Genomic DNA, 21,232 nt, shown 5'->3' on the forward strand with positions numbered 1-21,232 from the left:
ATTCGGCCCTTCGAGCCTGCTGTGCCATTCATTATGATCATGACTGATCATCCAACTCAGTAACCTGTTCCCGCTTTCGCCCCATATCCTTTGATCCCTTTAAACCCAAGAGCTATATCTAACTCATTCTTGAAAGCATACGATGTTTTGGCTTCAACTGCTTTCTGTGGTAGCGAATTCCACAGGTTCACCACTTGCTGGGTGAAGAAATTTCTCCTCATCTTAGGCATAAGCCTTGATTTCAACATAGTGAAGCTGGAGGAAGGAGAAAGAGCATATTGGAAGAGCATATTTGGAGCTTAGAAGGCACAAAAAAAGAAATCTGTAGAAAAACACTGTAGTGGCAGTTAAAGAGAGAAGTAAGGAAAGCTGGATTGAAATATTTTTTTATTATTTTTTATTTAGAGATACAGCACTGAAACAGGCCCTTCGGCCCACCGAGTCTGTGCCGACCATCAACCACCCATTTATACTAACCCTACACTAATTTATACTAACCCTACACTAATTCCATATTCCTACCACAACCCCACCTGTCCCTATATTTCCCTACCACCTACCTATACTAGGGGCAATTTATAATGGCCAATTTACCTATCAACCTGCAAGTCTTTGGCATGTGGGAGGAAACCGGAGCACCCGGAGGAAACTCACGCAGACACAGGGAGAACTCACAAACTCCACACAGGCAGTACCCAGAATTGAACCCGGGTCGCTGGCGCTGTGAGGCTGGAGGTGAGAGAGAGGTGACCTGTCAAATGATCTGCCGTAGAGTGTAATAGGTGACCAAATGCCTCTGATATCTATTGGGATGCCTCTCAAGGTGTTGCTCATTGTAGAGTGGAGGTTATAATGTTGCAGGATGATGGCACTGCTATGGTGGGGGAGGAGTGTACATGTCATTAAAAGGTTTAGGAAAGAGGTTTTGAGACACAGTGAATTAATTGTTTTTTAAAGTGGCTCCTGTGAATAAAATAGGGTAGAAATTCTAGCAGCGCAACAGCACCACTGGGAGTATGAAGGGGTGAATCTTAGTGATGCAGTCATTAACATATTGGGGCAACCCTTCATGCCTTTAGCAGGATGTCACTGCAGGGGATCTTTAGGGTGGTATCCTTGTCCCAACTATCCTCAGATAATGAAGCAGTCCATTCCTGCATGCAGCAAGACCTGGACAAACACCAGGCTTGGGTTGATAAGAAAATAGAAGCAGGAGTAGGCCATTCAGCCCTTTAATGACAAGTAACATTTGTGCCACACATGGGCCAGGCAATGACCACCTCCAAAAAGAGGCTAACCATCACCCCTTGACATTCAATTACATTACCAATGCTTACTCCCCTACCATCAACATCATGGGGGTCACCACTGACCAGAAACTTAAACCAGTCCAGCCACATAAGTACTGTGGCTACAAGAGCAGGTCACAGGCTGTGAATTCTGATGTGAGTAACTCACCTCTCGACTCCCCAAAGCCTGTCCACTATCTACAAGGCACAAGTCAGGAGTGTGATGGACTACTCTGCACTTGCTATTATGAATTCATGGCTCCCTCCATTCCTGTGTAATTCTTGGCAGTTTGGATTTGGATCTATTAGGGGATCTTGAATCACTAGGAGCATTCACCGTCCTAATAAAGTTGTTATTTCAACAAGCGGTGAGAAAACAATGGTGGTTAGGATATGAGATTCCTTACACCTTCAATGACTGCTGATCAAAATCCATTTGGGTTAATTGGATCAGGGAGTAGTTCCTTTGTCTCCACAAGCAGCGTCTCTTAGTATGCAAATGTCCTCCAGTCAAAGGTCTGGTGATCTCTCTAACAAGTCATTTCTTCTGTGGAAGAGTGATCATCATATAAGAGAATGTTATATTGAGTTTGAGAGAGATTTAATTAATTCCGAAACTAGGATCTCAAATCTGAACCAACTGTTATGACTGAGGTGGGAGGAGTGCACTGTTTTTTCTAATCCCACTTCTCCACAGGTCACAACATATATTTTAAATTTTCCCACTTACTAATACAGTCAATCATATGCTCTATTTTTTCCCAGAATCGAACACACTAACCAGATTTCTTTAATGAACAACAAAATTATCAGTTTATTATAGAACAAGTTTTAACTAGTAATGAAGTAAAGCATAAACAAACAGATTTAAATTTTAAAGTCCCCTTTTTACCTTAACCCCTCACTCTCATCAACATGGACACACATACATACACTGGTTAACCGAAAAAATAAAAAAGGGATTTTTAAAATTCAGAGCTCTGTTACAGATGAAACAAAGACACTTGGGCTGATTACTGAGTTGGGGTTGGGGGGGCAGTGGTGCGCCACGGAGCCTCACTGCCAACTGGAGGATCGGACCCGGCCCTCCTGGCATTTGGCGGACCACTATCAGAACGATCTTCCGGCACCCCCCCTCCATGTAGCCCGACGTCAGGGGCCCTGTAAAATCCAGCCCTTTGTATCTGTCTTCATGTTAAAAGACACAGAAAACATTCTGGAAGTAATAGGGAACCAAGGGTCTGGTGAAAATGAGGGACTTAAAGGATATTAGCATTAGTTAAGTAGTAGTACTGGAGAAACTAATGGAACTGAAAGGCAACAAGTCCCTTGGAGCTGATGGCCTATACCATAGGGTTTTCAAAGAAACGGCTATAGAGATGGTGGATGCATTTGATTTTCTAGAATCCACAGGGGATTCTAGAATGGCCCCTATGGATTGGAAGGTAGCAAACATAACCCAGCTACTTAAGAAAGGAGGCTGAGAGAAGGGGGACAGTATAGCTGACGTAGAAGACCAGCCATGATCTTATTGAGTGGCAGAGCAGGCTTGAAGAGCTGTATAGCCTACCTTTTTTCATTCGTTCAGGGGATGTGGGCGTCACTGGCTAGGCCAGTGTTTATCACCCATCCTAACTGCCCTTGAGAAGTGATGGTGAGCTGCCTTCTCAAACCGCTTCAGTCCTTGGAGTGTAGGTACACCCACAGTGCTATTAGGAAGGGAGTTTCAGCATTTTGACCCAGCGACAGTGAAGGAAATGGCGATATAGTTCCAAGTCAGGATGGTGTGTGGCTTGGAGGGAACTTGCAAGTGGTGGTGTTCCCATGCATCTCATGCTCTTGTCTTTCTAGGGATAGAGGTCGCGGATTTGGAAGGTGCTGTCGAAGGAACTCCTTCAGTAATGTCCCGGGACTGTTTCTATGCTCCTATTTCTAAATGTTTTTATGAATCTCGAGGGTCAATCCAGTCCGGATGAATGTTCACAATCTGTATTGAGGATAGTTCTGAATTAGGAGAAAATCTCAAATGGCCTGCACCAAAGCTGATCCCCAGTATTGATGTCCAACTTGGAGTCAGCAAGCAATCCAATGAGACTTGTACTGAGGGCTGATCTGGAGCTGCGGAAAAGGTCATTACTGAAGGCCAGCTAAAAGCTAGGTTTTTTGCTGAAAACTGGATTTCTCTTTCCCAACCCTACCCTACCCTCCACTCCCTGGACTGATTTTCTTTCTCTCAGTTAAAAGCCATTTCAATAATCCACCATAACTTAAGCCCTGCCAGATGAAAAACTTGGACTTCACATCTCTGCAGGGCTAATTGAGGGGAGGTTCCTCCTAACCACTAACTACTGTAAATATCTCCTGACTGTTCGGACACTATTATTTTGAATTGTATGAACTACAAGCTTTTGACACGTTGTGCTGGATTTTCAAATGCTGGTGGGGACGGGCATGGGTGCGAGCGTACTTTGAAAATCACGTTCCCGGAGGGCAGCACTGGGTCCCACTGCTTCTGGAACGCAAAGTGATTTTGAAAGGGATGCCAGGAAATGGGAAACCTGTACACCTCCAATTAATTGGCCGTTGAGCTAATGGAGGAGCTCATTGAAAGGCTTGTCAAGAGCAGTTTGTGATATTCAATAGAAGGGCACGGGGAAACGCGATGTCTGGAACACGGCAGGGAATATAGGTCTTGAACACTGCAAGGGGCCATGAGAGCTATTGGAAGGGCTGTTGAACATATTTTAGAAGCACAGAATAAAGCTCAGCTGCTCAAACAATGGCACTGACTAGTCATCACCGGAGCTGAAAAACTTGCATTTGTGAGTGGTGAATGGTAGGAATCTGGAGAGGGACCTGAGGCCGCTGGCATCACTTGGGTAGTTGGGGTTTGCAGGGGAAGGCCTGGTGAATGAACGAGTGCCAGTTGAGGGAGTTGAGATGGAAACAAGCTACTCTGACATTGGACAGAGCAGCCAGGATGAGCTGCAGCAGATGCAACCTCCTGGACAGGAGGTGGTCAGAGGGGGACAGAAAGGGGCTGCAAGGGGAAGGAGGTGCTACACAAGACATTGGGTCTATTGCTAAAGAGTCAACTACCTGCAAATAACAGAGTGCCAGTACCATAGGAGGCTACTCTTCTCTAGGTAAATTGTCTTGGACATTTCCGCTCTGATCCACAATGACCCGAGGCCTTACAGCCCCCATGGCAGTCCCTTACTTGCAGCTGTCAAGGTCACCATCGCCCTGAATTTCTAAGCAACCAGGTCAGTCCAGGGATCAGCTGTGGACCTAGGTGGCATCTAGCAATCGGCAGCACATCACGCCATGAGGCAGGTCATGGATGCCATATTCTGGAGGGCAGGGGACTACATTCACTTTGACACAGACGGGCTGGCGCAGGCACAGAGGACTTTGAGCTTTGCCAACATCGATGGATTCCCTCAGGTCCAAGGGTCATCGATTGCACCCATGTAGCCATCAAGGCACCGACACACCGGGCAGTCAGATTCCTCAATGGAAAGATCTACCACTCATTGAATGTCCAGCTGGTCTGTGACCACAGGAAGTTAATCTTACAGGACTGTGCCCAATTCCCAGACAGCTGTCATGACTCCTTTATCCTCCGAGAATCCCAGGTGCAGCACCTCTTCAGACCCACATCCAGACTCCATGAGTGGCTGCTGGGAGATAAGGGTTATCCCCTAAAGAGATGGCTCCTCATACGAACGTACGAATTAGGAACAGGAGTAGGCCATTCAGCCCCTTTGAGCCTGCTCCGCCATTTAATAAGATCATGGCTGATCTGTTTATGGCCTCAACTCCACTTTCCCACCTACCTCCGCTACCCTTTGACTCCCTTGTTAGTCAAGAATTTATCATTGACCCTGCCTCCACCGCTCTCTGGGGAAGACAGTTCCAAAGACTCACAACCCTCTGAGAGAAAATATTTCTCCTCCTGATACCCATCCCCTACCCAGACACAGATGGAGAAAGGCGTTACTTCCAGAGCCATCCATTAACAGGGATTTGCGTTGAACAGACCATTGGCATCTTGAAGATGTGCTTCCGTTGCCTTGACCGGTCGAGTGGTTCCCTCCAATACGAGCCAGTGAGAGTGTCCCGTACTGTGGTCGTCTGCTGTGCCCTACACAGCATGACTATACAAAGAGGCCTGGAGCTGGATGAATAGGAGGAGCTGGAATACCACTCCACCTTGAAGGAGGAAGAGGAGGAGGAAGGGACCCCTCCAGAGGTGGCCGGCGTGCAGGTATTGGAGGATGCTCATCGATACCATCCTAAGGAAGGCTGGCATGGCCTCAAGGGCCATGCTGATTCAGCAATATTTCACCTGATCGCCTCCGAACATTTATAAACAAAAGCCCCCAAAACTCATCTTCCAGCATAGAGAGCAATCATGCAGCAATGACCCATATCTGAGGAGTCCCATTGACAAACATGATCATGGAAAATGAAGTTCCCACTGCCAACATTCTCCAACATTACAGAGCTGGGAAATACAGCAATCCCAGGCCCCCTGGCCAAATCACCCCCAAAACTCCAGCCCCCTTTTGACATGAAGCATCAATAACACATATATCAGTTTGAACACGATGGCCCGAAGGGCCTGTTTCTGTGCTGTATAACTTTCTGACTCTATGACTCTAATTAATATTGAAATAAAAACAAAAGAGCAGACAAATGTGGAAAAGAGCACCCAGGTGACCCACGAAGTGAAATTAAGGGCATTTCTTTCCCTAACACTTCTATGGGGTGCTCCCGCTGTGGCAGAGGATGAGGTGAGGCAGCTTGTTCCTTAGTCTCTGTCTCCAGCTGAGATGCCCATGGCTTCCATCCTCGTCTTGGAGGTGTCAGTGGGGGCGGCTCCACAGCCAGCTGCGCAGCCTCTATCGCAGGGCCCGATGGCTCAGATGGTTCCTCAGAGTGGGTGAGGGGCTGAAGGTGCCCCCTGAGGGGTGGCTCCTTCATCTGCCGCTTCGACTGCCTCAACCCTTTCATGGTGCCCTTGGATGCTAGTTGAGGCCACTGACTGGGACGTAACTGGCATCCACTCCAAGCATCTCAGTGCCATCAGCGACGATGAATGGTCAATGCCACAGAGAGTCTCACTCTTCCTGTGCATATCAGCACACTGCCCATATGTCCACTCAGGGGTGGTGCTGCATATGGCTCTCCAAGAGGTTGTTTAATCTCTCAATGGCGGACTCATGCAATCGAATCGCTAAGTCATGACAGAGTACATGAGCTACATGGACTCTTCCCCTGCCTGCCCATGGCTCCTCAAGGCCTCAGGGATCTGTGACAAACAGGAATCTATCTGCCTCGTTCTCGAGGAAGACCCTCCTTGTCTGTGACACCCAAGGCCCAGCATCTTCACCCAGCAGAGCATCGCTTGGTCTGTCCACTGTCCTCCGAGGGGGACTGCCCACAGCTGACTCTGCCTCATGCTCCTTCTGCTCACGGGTGATTTGAGGTTCACCCAGTGCTCCCAGTTCTAAGCTAGTTTGTGGCCCAACCAATGTGATTGTGTCTATGCTGGTAGAAGGTGCTGAGGAGTGATGTGATGGTGCTCGCTCTGGTAGCTCTCCCCACAGACGCTGAGGAGGACAGCGATGTTTGTCCTTCGGCACTGTGATCCCCATCAGATATTGGCCCTGTGGGAGACACAAGAAGGTGCTTATTAGAACTCGGCCTAGTCATCATACGTCCCAAACAGCACAAGTGACCCCATAGAAGACATCAATCGAAGAGCCAAAGCTCTCCTCCATGCCTTCCAGCCCCAGATAAAGTTATCAAATGACCCTGTTGATCTTGGCCTTCCATCTCCCCCTTGCCCATGAACTGGCACGTCAGCAACCTGGCAATATCCAGTGCTACCTCCTCCATTGGCATCAGTCTGTGCAGCTCAGGCACACCACCACCCATTCTGGCCATTTTGTGAGCATTGTGGGCTCTCCTTTCCTGCAGGATGAGGATAGAAAGATTCATGAGTAGGATGCTCTCCTTCACCTATTCCAGCATGACATTCACACGGACTGTCATGCTCCTCAGTGATGCCCCCTTCTGAATATCACCCCATATGCGAGGTCGGCTGCCATCTCAATGATCGATCACGTGGTCAGTTCTGACAATGTTAGGGAGATCTATAGACATTCTGTGGGTCCAATCTGCCTGCATTCTGCTGCATATAGAGCTGGTCACCTGGCATTCGGGCACTGCTTTCCAGACCATATGAAGTCATTGAATCTCTTGCACCATTACTCCCCTGCCGCTAACCTCTCACCACATCCATCCGTGCCTTTTTTGTTTCCTTTGGTGGATTCCCCCTTCCAGATGGTGGGAAGATGTTCTCTCTCCTATCACTGACAGCCACTGTTAATGCCTCGAGTGAGGCGACTGAGAATCTTGAGGCGCCAGTGGACATCTCCCTGTTCTAACTAATTTCATGGAAGTGCCCTGCTGCTCCATTTCTTCAGTGAATGGGAAGCCCAGCCATGGTTGCCGCTCACCTTTTCAAAGGGTCCTCCTTCACCGAGTCCTGCCTCCATGCCCATCCCTCCGCCACTAATTGAGCGCCATTTTCGCTGCCTGGCCAATTAGGCCTTTTGCATTTAAAAATAATGTGTTAGCAACACTACTGTGGAGCAGGATTGGGTCCTGAAAATGACCCAGGTTTCAGGTTCCTGACTACAGAACAAAGATTCGGGCCATGTCGTCACACAGTGAGAATGAACAATCAGAGGTAGAGCTGACACACTGTTCCCAGAAGCCACTCTGGATCTCTGTTTAATGCGTTGAGAAGGTTTATTGCAAGGCATGCTGGGTAGGCCACACTCAGCAGCCTCTGCAGTTAATGTACATAAAAGCTACCCTTGGACTTTGAGCTGGTTACATCAGTAGTCAAGCTAGTATTTTGCAGAAGTAGCTGTACAATGATTAACTTTGTATTTGTTTATAACAGATGAGGATTTTCCTCCTACTCAGTGTTCTCAAGTGAGAAATAATTTTGGTCAGCAAGGTTCTGTTGGGCTCTGGGACTTTTGTTGGGATGTCTGCTCAACTGTGTGGAACCCCCAGCTACTTTATGAAGGAGGCGGATCAGAGAGATGGGGGCAGACATCAGCATTGGGAGGGAGAGATAACGCTTTTAATGTATTAGCATTGCTTCCCATCTTGAGCTAGCTGGGGGAAGCAAATGATTTACTATCCTGAGCCAAGCCCCTCCCTTCATCTCTCTTTAAACATTGGGTGTGATAGATATTTGGAGCAGTTTCTCTGCTAAGGTGCGGCCTAGATGGGGTTTAAGGTATTTTGTTTTTCATTTTGTGATTTCAGCTCTCGTCATAGGAGGAACTAAAGAGGTCATTAAAAGGTGAAGGGTAGAGTGCAAGTATTACCAAACAAGTGACAGAATGAGTGAAAATGGAGGCTGGGTGGTGCCGTGTGTTGCAGCTGAAAAAGTACAATCTGGGGCACTGGTTTGAATGCAGTTTAGACTGAAGGTGCGTAGATCTCTCTGACAGAGTAGTGCACTGGGGTAAACACTGCCATTTCCCATTTAAGGCCTGGGTCGTAACCAGGATAAATGTCTTTTGTCTCTGAAAAGATGCAGGTTAAAGGTCTCCTTGGGTCTACACACTCCCCTTTAGCATCTACTTACCGAGTGAGGGGGAAAGCTGAAGACAACAACTTGCACTTATATAGCATCTTTGACATAGAAAAGTAGCCCAAGGCACTTCATGAGATGTCTTTTAAAAAATGGATAGCAAACCTAAGAAGGTGGTGTTAGGACCAAAAGCTTTTAACGAGAAGTAAAGGATAAGAAGGTGGGGTTAGGTAGAAATGCCAAAACATGGGACTGCGGCAGCTGAAGGAATGGCCTGCAATTACGGGTGAAGTGCAGGGGGAATTGGGGAAAGATCAGGGTAGGGCCCACTCAACACAAACAATCCCCTCAGCACCACATACCACCCAACCAGACATATGGGGCATCAACCCTAACCTGTGCATCCACCAGTATTGCGGATCCCTCCACATTATCTCAACTCTAATTAATCTATTAACCCAGGACTGAGCGATCTGCCTCAGCCCAATGACCTTGTACTGTTCCCAATGCAAGCAGCTTGATGTGGGCAAGAGCTGTGCAGAAAGGATGCAACCCGATTCCATGACTTATGTATGGGAATGCACACTTAGAAAATGTGTGTAATTGTACACCTAAATATACAATGATCTCATAAAATATTAACATGAATGTACCCTTAATCGTACAATGGCTTCATAATGTATATAGAACAGTGCCATTAAATATGAATATACATTGTAGGAAACCAAATAAAAATTATAAAAAGGTTAAATTCTCTTAAAGGTAGATGTTTTTTCTGTGATCACTATTAGGTAGACAATACTCTGAAAGCGTTCTCTGTATATTATCCTTCCGTAATGGAATAACTCAAGATAAGGCCTTATATAGGCATTATCTAGTTAAACAAAGGCTCCCTACACATTGAATAGCCTGCCATTGCAGCTGCCATCCCTGTGTCACTTCCGTTATTTGAAGCATTTCTTCTCGCAGTCTCGCCATCAGAATGCTGTGGCCTGAGACAATGCAAAAAAAGTCATCCTTCAGTTCCTAGTCTCAGAAAAGGCAAAGCCCTACATGTAATGAATTACTAAACACAAATTTCATTTTATAGCTTTTTCTGAAGTTAAATGTCTCTATTTATTTTAATTTGATTCTGTCATATTTAGAGGTTTCACACTAGATATTTTCTTGGGTTCAACATCACTGGGCTTTTGTAAGTAAACCTGACAGCACCTAAAAGGAATGGTCCTTTTTCCACACAATATCAAGACAAATGATAGAAAGATAGCAAATGATAGAGATCACTCTGTACATTAGCTACTGCAATGTATCACTTGCAGCCAAGTGAATTCTCCTATCTTTCCAAAAGCAGACTGGATATACAGGCCACAAAATTCAATAAGGCCTGAAAATTGTCACAGGGATCACAAAGCGCAATTAACCCATGCCTATTGCCTCTGATGCAGGCAGCATGGAAATTTCATGCTGCCTGTTCATTGCCATGATTGTAGCATGCATCCAGCACTAAGCATGTTGCTGGGTGGCTGCACGCCTGAGCAGGGGGTCCAACACTTAAAAAAGGTGAGGACTGGGTGATTAATATTCAAGGATACAAAGTGTTCAGAAAAGATAGGGAAGGGTGGCTCCTCTTAGGGACAAAGAGAGTGACACATGCTTAGAGGTGCAGGGCAAAGATAGAATACTTAATGAGTACTTTGTATCAGTGTTTACTAAGAAAGAGGATGCTGGCAAAATATTGGTAGAAGCAGAGATGGTAGACGTAATGGATGGGGTGAAAATTGATAGGCAGGATGTACTGGAAAGGCTGATTATGCTTGGAGTGGATACGTCACCTGGTTCGGATGGCTTGCATCTCAGGTTGCTAAGGGAAGTAGGGGTGGAGATGGTGGAAGAGCTTGCCATAATTGCCCAATCTTCCCTGGATACAGGGGAGATGCCAGAGGATTGGAGAGTGGAAAATGTGACAATGCTATTCAAGAAACAGTGCAAGGACATTCTTCGCAACTACAGACTGGTCAGTTTAGCATCACTGGGGGTAAGGTGTAAGAAACAATAATCAGGAAAAAAAATCAACAGGCACTTGGAGAGGTTTGAGTTAATTTAGGAGAGCCAGCAGGGATTTATAAAAGACAGATTGTGCTTGACTAATCTAATCTTTCTTCTTTTGGGCCTCCTTATCTCGAGAGACAATGGATACGCGCCTGGAGGTGGTCTAATTTAATTTAATCTAATTTAGTAACAGAAAAGATTGATGAAGGGAATGCAATAGATGTTGTCTACAAGGATTTTGAAAAAGCGTTTGACAAAGTACCACATCAAATTTTTTTGGGGCGGCTGCACACGTGTTATTTATCACAGAACAAGGCTTGTACGGTACCTTTCAGGCTTCTGCACGGCAGTGCACCCACACAGCTTTGAAGGAACATTGGCTGCATGTCTTTACCCCAAGAGATGGTGCTCACCATCATTGGAGCAGCCATGACTGAGGCACTGGCCAGTGGCGGGGCTGAACCCATAGAAGATGATAATATTTTCATACCTGATCCTTCCGTTCACATTTCACTTCCTCTTTACCCTACAATCTCTTCTGATTTACAAGCTACAGATGGTCTAAGCATGTTTTCCCCCCCACTCTCCTCACCCTACCTCTGTGCCTTTCTGCTTTCAAATACCCAAGAACTGCAACCTGGCGAGGCAGTGCTGCAGGAGCAAGAATGAAAGAGGAAGAAGAGACTGATGATGAAGAAACATCATCATTCAATCTCACACTTGCAGACATCAGCTCAGATACTAACACTGTGTATAATTTATAGGATAGCTTAGAGGTGGGATCTGCACATGGTGAGATATTGGGCATGAGTGGCTAGCAGCCAGGGCAAGGGGAATGGATAGTGCAGGTGCGAGCTCCCTGGATCACACACGAGTTCTGCAGAGGACTCAGATGAGGACTTTGATGGGGCGGTGTGCAGAAAAAGGCTGATGGGTATGCACATGGGAATGCTTGGTGCCTTGGCAGGCCAGCCAAAAAGTCTATGGTCAATGGCAAGGTGCATAGAGGAGTACAGCACCACCAACCTTGCGCACAGCTTGGAGCCCACATTTCCAGTGTGGAAATGGTGAGCAACTCCATCAGGACTTTTGTGGACCCAACCATAATGCAGCTTCAGACAGACGATGTCTCAGTTTCCATTGCATAACAAACAGAAGCCACTTAACATCTGAATGCTGCAGTGGAAACTCAGACTGAAGTCATGCAAGCACAGCTTGTTGCCATGCAAGCTCAGACTGCTGTCGTCGTGGCTGCAGAAACGAATGTGCAAAGGGGCTTGCAGGGTGTCACCATAGTCCATCAATCTGTCCTCCAACACATTGCTAGAATTACTGAGGTGTTGCCCAGGAGAGTGGCAGTGGTGTTGTGCAGCATGAATCTGCTGTCCTCTCTCAGGATGACATAATTCATCTTCCCACCACTGCCACCCTACCAGTGCCCTTGTTGTTGCCTGTAAGACAGTCAGCCCAGATTGCTGCCACCCATGTGAGTTGGTGCAGTCCAAATTCGGGCCTTCTAGGGCTTGAGCTTCCCCCCATTGAAAGTCAACAGCCTTCCACCAGCCATGTTGCAGCTGAGTGGGTAGCACTGCATAGGAGCACCAGGACAGGCAAAGGCACACAGAAGACAGGCACTAAGGAAATGCACAAAGGTGATTAGTTAACTTTTGTATGGAATATTGAATGGTTTGATTTAATAAGTTGGTTTGGAATGTTTGTTTTGTGACGGATTTATTGGAGCGTTGTGGCCAAGATGATGCTATGATAGTCAGTAACAGAGGGATGGTAAGGTGTATGATTGTTGATGAATAGGAATTCGGGTTGTGTTCACTGGTATTGCAGTCAGGTGAGCCAAACATGAACAGCCTGGACAGAATGGGGCTATGTTGGTTGCCTCCTCACTCCCTCTCCTTCCTCTTTAGCTTCTTGTCATATACCTGTTGGCACCTTTTGATGGTGAGATTCTGCAGTATGCAGCAGACCATGATAAATTGTGGCACATGATCTGGCAAGTACTGCAGGGCTCCTCCACAGCGATCCAGGAAGCAGAAGCATTGCTTCTGCAAAATTGGCAAGTCATGCTGCAGCTGCACAGAACTTTAGTTAGGCCACACTTAGAATATTGCGTGCAATTCTGGTCGCCACACTACCAGAAGGATGTGGAGGCTTTGGAGAGGGTACAGAAGAGGTTTACCAGGATGTTGCCTGGTCTGGAGGGCATTAGCTATGAGGAGAGGTTAGACAAACTCGGATTGTTTTCACTGGAACGACGGAGGTGGAGGGGCGACATGATAGAGGTTTACAAAGTTATGAGCGGCATGGACAGAGTGGATAGACAGAAGCTTTTTCCCAGAGTGGAAGAGTCAGTTACTAGGGGACATAGGTTTAAGGTGATAGGGGCAAAGTTTAGAGAGGATGTGCGAGGCAAGTTCTTTACACAGAGGGTGGTGAGTGCCTGGAACTTGCTGCTGGGGGAGGTGGTGGAAGCAGGTACGATAATGGTGTTTGAGAGGCATTTTGACAAATATATGAATAGGATGGGAATAGAAGGATACAGTCCCCGGAAGTGCAGAAGGTTTTAGTTTAGACAGGCATCAAGATCGGCGCAGGCTTGAAGGGCCGAATGGCCTGTTTCTGTGCTGTACTGTTCTTTGTTCTTTGCTCAAAAACATAAGAAATAGGAGCAGGAGTAGACCACATGGCCCGTCAAGCCATCTCCACCATTCGGTACTATCATGGCTGATCTTCTGTCTCAACTCCACTATCCTACCTATTCCCCACATTCCTTAATTACCTGAGATGCAAAATATCTGTCTATCTCAATACCCCAATCTTCTACTTGATCACATTTCATGTGGCAGCATCTTGTCATATGCATGCTCCCCATGTGTGCTTGAGTTATGAATAGGATGTCATGAGCCAGGTGGTCAGTGGATAGCCCTGGTCACCCAGTAGCCACCCTCTGGTTTCTCATGGCAGCTCTAATGCTCATGGAGCAGTGGTGCTCTGCAGAATGAAGGCATCTTGACCGCTGGCAGGATACTAGCCATTGTCCTGTATGATACATTATATGCTCGCACACCAGCTGGATGTTGAAGGAGTCGAATCCTTTCCCATTTGGCATATCTCTGAATGTACATGCGGTGGCCGCAAAGTGATGTGAGTGCAGTAAATGGAACCTTGCACCATGGGGAAGCCTGCAATCCTCATGATGTGTGCTCGAAACTCCTGCTTCTGTCTGGCAAGAGAGAATGAAATGTATTAATTTCTCACACAGGGCCTCAGTGAATACCGTCATGCAACAGTGGACGGCAAACTGCGAGATATTGGAAATATTGTCTGCTCCAGCCTGGAAGGAGCCTATGCAAAAAAATTAATGTCCATTGTTGCAAACAAAACATGGCCATTGTCACCTTCACAGCCACTGGCAATGCCATCCTCATCTTCTCTGAGGCTGCAGGTCTGCCTGCAACCGCTGCCAAATCTCTGTGAGCACTTCCTTAGTGAATCAGAGACGTCAGACTGTTCTTCGCTTTTGTCGAGGTAGTAGAATTGCTTCCTGAAGACCCTGTATAGATTTGACCTCCTACTGAGAGGCTTTCTCCCCTCCTCCTCCTCCCTCTTAGAGCAGCTTGTCCTCCTCTGTCTCTGCAATGTCACCTTTGCTCATTCTCCCTGTTATGCTGTAGACCAAGGGCAATGGAAACTACAGCACCCAAGTCTGATAACAAGCAGTGTGAGCAGAACCCATGAAGTCAGAACCAAGGCCTTCACCATTTACCAAACCACACCCTGTACAAACCTCAAACACTTCTACTGACTCAGCAACAGTCAGTAAAAATCAATCAGAAACTAACCTGAAGATTGTTAATGATCCCAATAAATAGTGTGTGGGTCTTTTAGCTGCTAGATACATGTTAAGAGAGGGCATTAGGTGAAGCATTCAGGTCGAAAACAGCAACGCAGGCATCAAACCAGCATTACGCGCTGACCGACATCAAGAACTGTCTACTCGTCATATTTCCGGTGCACCCTCCCAGCGCCCATCTAACAACCTACCCAAAATAGCAACCCACAGAGCTAGAACCTGAAATAGGCATCTGTGGCATGGATGTCATTTTCGACCTGAAAATGCACCAGAAGTGCTGCAAAAAACAGGCGCGGCGCAACCAAGTTTTGTGGCCACAACCGTACCAAATCAGGATCCAGGCAGTGGAACAACCAGTGGTTTCATTTTCATAAAATAGAATGAACAGGAAGCAGTAGAATAAAGTGAAGTACACATTTTTCTCCCCGCCTTAAGAACATCAAAAAAATGTCACATGCTTCTCTCTATTATTTGGATTCTGATTAAACAGGGAGCTTAAATAAATTTCTAATTCCTATAAATACACTCTAGCCTTACTTCTATAGTTAGTTCAGCACTGACATTTTAAGAAATTCACATATCTAAAGCTGTGACAGAAGACTCCAGCCAATTAATGACATTGCTCTCTCCTCAAAAGACCAAAGAGCTGGCAATCAAAGTCAGTACCCAGGCTTTAGCCTATCCTGATAATCTGTGACCAGCTAGCATTGACAGATACCCTGACACATGGACAGCAGAATACTATATCTTTAATAACTATATTAGAACAAATAGTCATTCATCAATATTGAATAATGGGAATCTTTGACAGAGGCAAAGATGTGAAAGTGATAGTTGCACCCAATTAACATCTGGAGCTTACAATTGTCACTCCACCTTATTGATTTACACTTATTAAGAATACCACAGATAGCTGGTCTGGAACTGAACTGATGTGTGTTTCTTTGAAAATTGCCTCGTGCAAGTTATAAAAACTCATCGTAGATTTAAAAAGTATGTTTTTGTCATGTACCCTTTAACTATATCATTGTTCTTAAGTATAGTAGAGATATTTGTTGAGATGCCACTATCCCCTCATCATGGAAGAGTTTCCTTCAATGGCTCAGTTTGATTCAGGGCAAAGTTAATCAACCTGGGTAACTGTTGAGGCTGTACAATTTTCCACAGCACCTCTGGGCTAGACGAGGGAATACCACTGTGCAGTGACACCTGCTAGAAAGTGGATGGGGTTGATTTTCATTTCTGTAAGTTATCGAAAATGGGTGTACCCATAAGAGGGTTCAGCTGGAGTGTAATGGAACACCAAATTCATCAGAGACCAGGTGTGGACCAGATCTTCACATTTTAGGCACCGTTGAATTTCCCAGTCAGAGTTGGAGTAAGTGCTTGAAGCTCCTGTCTGAACAGATGTGAACTTATTTACATATTCAAATACAGTTGGGATGCTCTGCATACAATTTCAAATGTGTGAATGTGCAAGACGTCAAAACTCGGTCAACTCCAAGGCAGTAGTCTTCGGCACTCAGGTGAGTGGCTGGGAAGAGATGATTTCGTGATCGGGAGGCGGCTGGAGAGTTTGGGGCAAAGGAGGCTTCCATTTTCCTTGTGGGGCTTGCAGCAGCAGTTCCGCTCCTTTTAGTTCCACAAGAAAACCAACTGCAAAGAAAAAAAACACTTACCTATTTGTATCTCTTAGCCTGGCTCCAGTTCGTCTGTCTTTCACTTGCACGCGCGCGCACGCACACACACACACATACATGCACACACACAAGAGACAGATAGCGATAAAAGAGGGTAAGTGGTTTTCACGTGAGTTTCGGGGTTCATGCTAAACCTTCTGAATTCTCTCAGAAGTCAAGTTCTCATTGGTTGCAGACCTCAGGTGTTTGTAGCTATCTCTCTTGGATGAACTTTCAGTTTGAAGACAGAGGATCACTTCCAATTTCACTTCTGCATAAGTTAAAAATGTAAAATTTACAGCAGGGCGCATCCATACTGGCTTGCTGGATTTTTCTCCCAGCTATTAGCTGGACAAGCTACTTGATGATGCTTCTTTCTGGATGTCTTTCTCCAGAGAGCTATGTTTAAGGTCAAAATGGTCTTACGTCTTGCCTCTGTTGGGAGATGTGGATTTCTCTCTCCTTGTGGTGAACCACAATGGCCCAGGATGGGGCTACTTCACACCTTCTTTGTTTCAGAAGAACCCATTCAATTCGGGAATGTTTCAGGATGGGTGTAATTGACACCTCTCACCTAGTTAGGCATCCTTTGTTCTAAACAGACAGTGTGGCAATGTTCGAATACACATGTGGCCATCTTTTGCAACTTTGTCCATTTTATTTTTAAAGGAGAAATCTATTTTTATAACTCTTCAGTTTTAGTTAGTATTTTTTCATCGTCACACTTCTCGTAGGTGTGACATCCCCCTTTTACTATTTATATGTCTATTGAAGACTTTTTGATTCCCTTTTATGTTAGTTGCCAGTCTCTTCTCATACTCTCTCTTTGCTTCTCATTTCTTTTTTCACTTCCTCTCTGAATTTTTTATATTCAGCCTGGTTCTCAGTTCCACCTGACATCTGTCATATGCACTTGCCTTATCTTCCTTCCACTCTTCAATCTTGGTACCGTCTGGGACTTTAGATCTTGACTCTTTGCCTAGGTCAACCATGAATGATATCACTGACAAAAATGGCTTTTCTCACTCATCTACAAAGGTTAAGCACTGCTTCATAGGAGACAATGTGCCTTTAAAACAGTAATATTTGCAAGCGAGAGATCACTGCTACTGTGCTAAAGAAACACTTTATTATAAAGTCAATATCACAAAAAAAAATTACCTGGTCATCATCACATTGCTATTTGTGGAAACTTGCTGTGCACACATTGGCTGCTGTATTTCCTACAAGGCGTTTGATAAGGTTCCCCATGGTAGGCTCATTCAGAAAGTAAGGAGGCATGGGATTCAGGGAAAGTTGGCTGTCTGGATACAAAATTGGCTGGCCAAAGAAGTCAGAGGGTGGTAGTAGATGGAAAGGATTCAGCATGGAGCTCGGTGGCCAGTGGTGTTCCACAAGGATCTGTTCTGGGACCTCTGCTCTTTGTGATTTTTATAAATGACTTGGATGAGGAAGTGAAAGGCTGGGTTAGCAAGTTTGCTGATGACACGAAGGTTGCTGGAGTTGTGGATAGTGTGGAAGGCTGTTGTAGGTTGCAACGGGACATTGACAGGATGCAGAGCTGGGCTGAGAAGTGACAGATGGAGTTCAACCTGGAAAAGTGTGAAGTGATTCATTTTGGAAGGTCGAATTTGAATGCGGAATACAGGCTTAAATACAGGATTCTTGGTAGTGTGGAGGAACAGAGGGATCTTGGGGTCCATGTCCATAGATCGTTCAACGTTGCCACTCAAGTTGATAGGGTTGTTAAGAAGGCGTATGGTGTGTTGGCTTTCATTAACAGGGGTATTGAGTTTAAGAGCCGCGAGGTTATGCTGCAGCTCTATAAGGCCCTGGTTCGACCACACTTGGAATATTGTGTTCAGTTCTGGTCGCCTCATTATAGGAAGGATGTGGAAGCTTTAGAGAGGGTGCAGAGGAGATTTACCAGGATGCTGCTGGACTGGAGGGCATGTCCTACGAAGAAAGATTGAGGGAGCTAGGGCTTTTCTCATTGGAGCGAAGAAGGATGAGAGGTGACTTGATAGAGGGGTACAAGATGATGAGAGGCATAGATAGAGTGGATAGTCAGAGACTTTTTTCCAGGGTGGAAAGGGCTATCACCAGGGGGCATAATTTTAGGGTGATTGGAGGAAGGTTTCGGGGAGATGTCAGAGGTAGGTTCTTTACACAGAGTGTGGTGGGTGCGTGGAATGCGCTGCCAGCGGTGGTAGTAGAAGCAGATACATTAGGGGCATTTAGGCGACTCTTGGATAGGTACATGGATGAAAGTAGAATGAAGGGTAGGTAGTTACTTAGATCTTGAGTAGGTTAAAGGTTCGGCACAACATCGTGGGCCGAAGGGCCTGTACTGTGCTGTACTGTTCTATGTTCTATGTTCTATGTTCTATAATACAACAGTGACTACACTTCAAAAAGTTATTCATTGGCTTTAAAGTGCTTTGAGATCTCCGGTAGTCATGAAAGGCACTATATAAATGCAAGTCTTTCTTTAAAACGGTAACTATGCCTTTAAAGGACTGCACTCCTGCAAGGGGTAGATTTATTTTTTATGACAAATTTAAATGGGGTGTTGCTGCAAATGAGGGGCTACCTGGTATAAGAAGAAACCAATTCTCTGTTTAATCAGTCTGTTAAATTCAGTTAATGGGACAACCACGTAACTGCAGTGATGCCTCACAGGCAACCCAGCAGAACTAATAGAGCTCTTAATCTCCAGCTAATCACCATTACAAACAGCCACGGCAACTGCCGGGCAACACCCGCCGGATTTTGATTACTCGGACGGACCATAAACACAGTGACTCATGAAGCTGTGCACAGAGAAGCACCGTGTGAATCTTTTACTGTCCCATCTGTTGCTTTCAGTTGTCAAGGTCGCAGCCTGATCCAACTCTCTCCAAATAAATCAAATCCAGTGCCAAAATCTAAGCTGTGAATGTTCTAGTCCACCAACTAAACATTAGATTGACTTTTAGCGATTTTGTTTCAACTGGGGAGAAGGGCAAAGCTTGAATACGTTATGCAGCTGAGGTATAGTTAGATAGCACTTGCTACTTCCTCCCATCCTTTGGTAGCAAGAGTTGAAGCTAAATAGCAGTTTGAGATGTCTATGTGATTTCTAACTAAATATCTTTACAAGACTGATTGAGCCCAGTGAATAAGCTGTCTAGATTTGAGAGTTTGCTAAAAATAGTCATGACAGCCAGGAAAGTAGCAGCAATAAGGAGTAGGTCACAGTGACTGTCTCAGGATTCATCATTTCAGGGATCCCCCACCCCCCACCCCCACTCCTGCCCTGGGCTTCCCTCTCCCCTCCTCTGACCTCAATTGCATCAGGAATCCTCTCCTCCACAGTGCTGGGGACCATTCTGGCCAGCTCTTGACTCCCATACGTTCAGGGCAGGTGTCCATCCTCCAAAAATGTAATGAGCCTGGGGAATTGAAATGGTCTGGGTTTTATGGCAGCACTGTCATGGCTGCCTGCTGCCCACATGATGCACTCACACTGCAACTTAAAATTGGGACTGAAGTGTCACAGTTGAAATACCTTCTTTAAGCTAATATTTGTGCTGGAGATCATGTGGACTGATCTATTATGAAAAAGGCAGGGATTTGTTGAAGGATCTGAGGTTAGATTATGGACAAAAGATCCATTTTATGTAGCCAGTCATCAAACCCCACCTTTCAGAAGACAGTTTTAAGATATAGATTGGAATTAACATTATTGATCCAGGCAATGTGTTAAATTAGGACTAAGAAGGAAATTTAGCCAAAACTTTTTCACCCAAAAAGTGAGATCTTAGATGAATGTGTTAAGGGTTTATCCACTCATCTCCCACCTTCAGTTTTCAGGGCCTTGTGGAAGAATGTGTAAGGGAAAGGCACTTAAGCAAACACTATAAATTATTCAAGAGATCATTAGATGCCTTTCTTGAGGGAAAAAGGCTTGAGGGGTATGATGCAAAGGTTAACTGGGTTTCATCTGTGAAAAAAGGCCTAATAGTCAGTTACTTTTCCTAAAACTATTCTTATCTAAAACTTTATGGTCACGTGGTTTGACCTCGAGGGGCTTTGTTTGATAGCACTCCACCTTTGAAAGCCTCATTTTTTTTTATGGCAACCCAGATGGTGTTGGATGTTCATCACTCGAGCTTTTTTCAGAAGGGCATGTGTTCCTTCATTGACATTAAAGGTCCTAAGGCAGGGGAGAGGAGTATTGTGACTTATTTTATGAATGATGCCGTGAAATGTGAATTCATTTGAAGTGGAATTTTGGGAATCTGTATGATCTTTAACCAGTCTGTTGGCTTTTTTGGGCCATTTATTCAATTAATGCAAGAAAGAATTTACATTTATACATCGCCTTTCATGGTCTCAGTTGCAGACCACTAACCCTGGGCATGTTGGTAATTTTTTTTTTTCCAAAATATACTTTATTCAGAAAAATCTGTAAAAATTACATTGCCAAACAGTTTCCAAACAGCACGAAAAAATACAAACATTGCAAAAGAGATCAGTTTCTTTCAATAATGTCATGAGTTTCTTCCCAACCCTTCCGTTTCACAATTGTCATGTCAATTACAGTTTTACATTTACAGCAATTGAGAATATTAACGATACAGTTCGAGGGGCTTCCCATGGTTCCAGCCCCTCAGTCCAGCTTGGTGGGGGAACCTTACACTGTGGTCTTTCCCCATTGAGCCTTTGCTGCGGCTGC

At 45.4% G+C, this 21,232-nt stretch overlaps 1 protein-coding gene across 3 annotated transcripts in view; it reads left to right on the forward strand.

Annotated features, from left to right (window-relative positions):
* The window catches only part of myrf (myelin regulatory factor), a 368,359-nt gene that overhangs the window by 63,749 nt on the left and 283,378 nt on the right, over positions 1 to 21,232 (forward strand). The window lies entirely within an intron of this gene.

Source organism: Heterodontus francisci, chromosome 14 (assembly GCF_036365525.1).
Source record: "Heterodontus francisci isolate sHetFra1 chromosome 14, sHetFra1.hap1, whole genome shotgun sequence".
NCBI classification, from domain to species: domain Eukaryota; kingdom Metazoa; phylum Chordata; class Chondrichthyes; order Heterodontiformes; family Heterodontidae; genus Heterodontus; species Heterodontus francisci.